At 38.4% G+C, this 5,000-nt stretch overlaps 1 protein-coding gene across 12 annotated transcripts in view; it reads right to left on the reverse strand.

Annotated features, from left to right (window-relative positions):
• The window catches only part of LOC137997085 (tetratricopeptide repeat protein 28-like), a 68,468-nt gene extending 65,988 nt beyond the window's left edge, over nt 1–2,480 (reverse strand). For 6 of the 12 annotated variants that reach the window (XR_011122405.1, XR_011122406.1, XR_011122407.1 and 3 more), the window contains exons 1-4: nt 2,318–2,480; nt 1,544–1,591; nt 581–628; nt 280–328 (exon numbers count right to left, since the gene is read on the reverse strand). The gene's annotated coding sequence lies outside the window, so the exon portion shown is untranslated. Of the gene's footprint in view, nt 1–113; nt 188–279; nt 329–580; nt 629–1,044; nt 1,641–1,914; nt 1,926–2,157; nt 2,218–2,317 lie in introns of those variants that run through there. The other 6 variants (XM_068842847.1, XM_068842848.1, XM_068842849.1 and 3 more) reach the window with 6 other exon arrangements.
• Between the last annotated feature and the right edge of the window lie 2,520 nt (nt 2,481–5,000).

A 5,000-nucleotide genomic window follows, 5' to 3' on the forward strand; every position in this document is an offset into this window, starting at 1 on the left:
TTCTTCGTCGTCATTTGCTTTGTGACACCCTCAATTTTGAATCTAAGCGGATTCAAAAACTAAAAACCCTCTCTGTTCAGAAACAATTCAAGATACATCATTTACTTACTTACTTTCTCGATGTGCAAGAAAAGAATGGAGGGCAGTATATACATTGTAGTTCGATCACACAAGAAACAAATATTTAGCACCGTGACCCCTCAAGCTAATTGTTACTTATTACCTTGCAACGACAGACAAACATCTGATTACACCCAGCAAGCTAATATTACCAAATACCTTGCAATGTCCCTCTTTAAAACCTTGTGAGCAGGAATAATGAATCCGGCTGAACAAAAAATTAAGGGATAAATAATCCTGGTGGATCATTTGGGTGCGTCATTCGCAACTGATCATGAGTGACAGTGATCATGATCACTTTATAAAATAAACATATCAGGAATTCTAGTCACTAACTTGATCCAAACTGAGTAAAGAGAAAACAACAAAAAGTAACGCAAAATTCATCAGAACTGGTTTATCACACATAAATTATTACTTGTTCGTATTATTAAGAAATGAGTAACAGTGAGCAACTTACCAAAATGGGTGCTAATCGACGTGAGGTCCTCGACAACAAGAAATGACTCTGCAAAATTTGATGAGTTAATGTGGTTATCCATTTTAACTTTCATAACACAAATCATTTTATTATGCCTAGTATGCAAAAAGAGTGGAACTGGAGCAGAAAGCTGAAAAGTTCTCAAGAGAACGGATCGAGATGTTAATGATTGCTCGGAAAAACTCACAAAATACATGGTTTCGCTCGGCAAGGTTCAAAGTTGTAATGAGAACGCATACATTATACGAGGCTCTGGTCTTGCTTAGCCTTATGTAAGACTTTAAAGCGAGTAGACATACAGAGTTTGTCATGGCTAAAACTGATTGAATGCTTTCTCAATCGTCATTTTGCTTTGTGGCACCCTCAAGTTTGAATCTAAGTGGATTCAAAAACTAAAACCTTCTCTGTTGAGGAATAATTCAAGATAAGTATCATTTACTTACTTTCTCGATGTGTAAGGAAAGAATAGTGGGCAGTTTATGGTTCCATCACACAAGAAACAAATAATTTATTACACCCTCAAGCTAATGTTACTTATTACCTTGATATGTTCCTCGAGTCGTTGCAAATGAATTAATGGGTAGGCAACATTGGTTAACTGTTTGCGTGCGCGGTGCGTGCGTGCGTTCGTGACAACCAGCCAAGTTTCTGAATGATCGTGATCACTCAGAAAATAAACAGTTAAGTTATGCATAAAAGGAATGTGTGCCGACATAGTTACTGACTTTAATCCAAAGAAAAGAAAAGAGAGGCGAGTAGGAAATTTATTACGCATGCATTACTTGTTCTTGCTATTAAACAATGAGAAACAGTAAAGAGTTTAGTTTAAAGCAGGCTGATCAGACATATTATGTGATCACAATGTACAACTAATTAAAGAACAGAAAGCAGTATAGTTCAATCAAACAACAAACAAATAATCAATTAGGAGTGTCTCATTACCTGCAAACGTCCTCGTTGGAACGTGTGGAGCAGGAACAAGGAATCCAGCTACAAATAAATTAATGGTAAGCAATATCGGTGGATTGTTTGCGTGCTAGCCTGCGTATTTCGATTTATGGCGAATCGGTCTGAATTGTAAGCTTCTTTTTTTAATTTGCCGAGCTCGAAAAAGTAGGATGAAAATCATTTTGTCCTGAATTTCATATTTACGTCCGACATAGACACTTTTGCGAGCGAAATGATGTAATATAAGATGCACTTGTCAGCATCTTTTGCATCTTGGCACTGATGGAATTTCTGCTAATGTTAATAGAGATTTCATTTCATTGATTGACTACGGTCACGGAAAGAAATGAGCCCAATAAATTGACCTGCTCTGAAGTATTGTGCTTCAAAGATTCATAGCTCAGTTGGTAGAGCATTGCATCGGTATCGCAGAGGTCATGGGTTCCACTTCCGTTAGAGTCTTAGAGCGACCTGTATTTTTCAGGTGTCTAGGGAAAATGGTTGCTTCATTAAATTGTCGACCGAAGTCCGAGGATCACTTCTCTCATTCGTTAATGATAACTCGCAACGACACAGGTAATGATGGAGCTAGATGAAATCGTTCAAACCTGGGAAGGAGCGGTTGGTGGGATGGATGCGCTACGTTAAAGATGCTGTAATCTCGAGCTCTGCAAATTGAAAACATGGCAATAAAACAAAGCTTACAATTCAGACCGATTCGCCATAAATCGAAATAAAATTGATGAAGAAGATAAAACCTACCCTTACCTCATTTTTCTTTCATGATTCCTGAGCACTTAATGCATCAGAAATTGTTCCTGAGACGGCTGAGGAGAGCGGTCTTGTCAAGTTTTGTCTTGAACCAAAAAATCAAAACATTGGACCACGAGCCCGCGGCATGAATTTTATGTGTTTGCGGTTATATTATTAAATCGCAAAAGTGCGATTTATAAATCGCACTTTGTGATTTATAAATCGCAATGTGCGATTTATAAATCACACTTTGTGATTTATAAATCGCAAGATTACGAACTTTGTGATTTATAAATCACAAAGTTGATAACCTTGCGATTTATAAACCGCAAAGTTTGTAATCTTGCGATTTATAAATCGCAAAGCTCGTAACCTTGCGATTTATAAATCGCAAAGTTGGTAACTTTGCGATTTATAAATCGCGAAGCTCGTAACCTTGGGATTTATAAATCGCAAAGGTAGTTGAATGTGTTATTTATAAATAACACAAAATATAGGGGAAAAGTACTTAAATAATATTTTTACATTTGGCGCCCCATAGTTGGGACAAGAGACTGAGGGAACGCTTGCAAGAAGACCCCCTATTTTTGAGAAACCCGTTCGCCCACGAACGGGGGCTTCTGATTGGTGCGGCACAGTCACAATGATTGATAGGTGACAAATTCTGGAGCAAAATATCTCTCCTAAGTTCTAGCGAGACAAAGGCAATGGTGGAACATGTGGAAGGTTTTGAATCGTGCGTCGAAGCTGAGCGAATCGTGTTTCGGGTTTTACATTGAAAAGGAAAAAAAAACTGTCAATGCGCCATCTCTTTAACTGTATAGATGTAATGGCCGTTTTGCCAACAGGATTCGGAAAAAGCTTAATTTTTCCGTTGTTTGTCATGATGTGCGGAGTGCGAAATAAAAGAACTTAAAACGAAGATCCGGCTTCTCGAGTATCATCGTGATTTCTCCATTTCAAAGCATAATACGCGATCAAGTAAGTGGTTAAGGTGAATTCTATGGAAATGACAGCCTGTGATTTAAATGAAAATCAGGACTGATTGGACAATATCCATCAAGGGAAATTCAATATTATTTACGTGTCAGCTGAAGCCGCTATGGCGTTTCCGTAATTGACCTTCTGGCCCGGGTTGCTCAAAGCATGGTTAGCGCTAACCAGCGTTAAATGCCATGGAAACCTATAGGTTTTGATACCTCTTAACCAACGGTTAGCGCTAACCAGGCTTCGAACAACCGGCCCCTGCGCTAGCTGTCACGTGTAGTGTCACGTGACTTTTGATGTAAATAAACCTCGAAAGTTCGGACATGCAACACACAGTGAGATGGTGTGGCGAGCGGATATGAAATGTTAGTTTCTTTTTGCGTTGGACTTGGAAATGATGCAACAGAGACACTAGTCACTTCTATGGTTAGCATTTGGTGTAGGACACGATAGGTTTACGCTCGTATTTCGACAGGATTGGTCAACGCGGGTGAGTCTGGTTGTTCCATCTTCGATCGCTGGGCCGACGGAAACGAAATGCATTCCTCGCCTTATGTTATTTACGAATTTACCATTGTGTATGAAAATTGTCATATATATTTTCACTTTAAGGTCGGTAATAAAACCGAATAAAAGTGACTTATTAGCTGCATCAGAGACAGTAGTCATTTCCACCGTTTATTGCGAATTGCAGAATGCTCTCGACTAAAAGGCGTGCTTCCCTTACACGTAAAAACGATTCCGGATTCCCAAAATCATAGGTAAGAAACTTGAATGGTGATCTGAACAAGTTTTTTTGCATTTTCCGGCCGAAGTTATAGCAATCGAGAGGCGGAAAACGGAACACGCGGATAATGGCATGACTCATCGCAGTGACTCGTTTGTTTGTTCAAAGGACAGTAAATACATGTACACTACCAGTTGTATAGTAGTCTACACTTTGTTGTTGAGCTATAATTATATATCGTGCATACCATTGACCATGGGATCAATGCAGCGTTGAGCCAATGCAAACTGAAAAAGCTTCTTCATTGAAGTTGAGGAAAACTGAAGAGGTTTTATTTTTATTACATGGAACAGTATTGTGACCTTCTGTTAATTGGAATGACACATATCTACAGTACTGTTAGGGAGATTTCCCTTAAAAGAAATTACCTACTGATTTTTGGGGAACCCTTCTAAAAGCATTGTCAAATTACCAGTCGTAATTCATGAACAGTTTAAAGTCATTGTATTAGGTGATGCATCTGTTGCTTCCACAATTTTTACAGTACTCATTGTTAGCATGAAAGCATGAAATATTCATTTCAAGTACTATTTTGAACTTCTATTATTATTATTATTATATAAAAGAGGAGAAAGGGAAGGACTCTTCTCTAGTGTGGCACACACATTAGACAAGAAGCTAGGGTCATCGGTCATCTCAACAGAGAAGATTCCTTGTTTCCACACAACAAATTGACAACGTTTTAGCCCACTTACAAACATTTCAAGCTGAACTTAAAGTAGTACTTTGAAGTTGCTTTCAATGCAAAACCATGACCATTTGTGTTGCCACAAACCGATCTCTGTTTTTCCAGTAACACATATAATAATTTATATTCTACAGCAGTGTTTGGACAACCTTTAGAACACTGGCATTTCAGAATATTATTGCTCCAAGGAATGGCTTTGACTTCGTAATCAAAAAGCCCTTTGAGATCAAATCCAG

Source organism: Montipora foliosa, chromosome 3, assembly GCF_036669935.1.
Source record: "Montipora foliosa isolate CH-2021 chromosome 3, ASM3666993v2, whole genome shotgun sequence".
Classification (NCBI taxonomy): Eukaryota; Metazoa; Cnidaria; class Anthozoa; order Scleractinia; family Acroporidae; genus Montipora; species Montipora foliosa.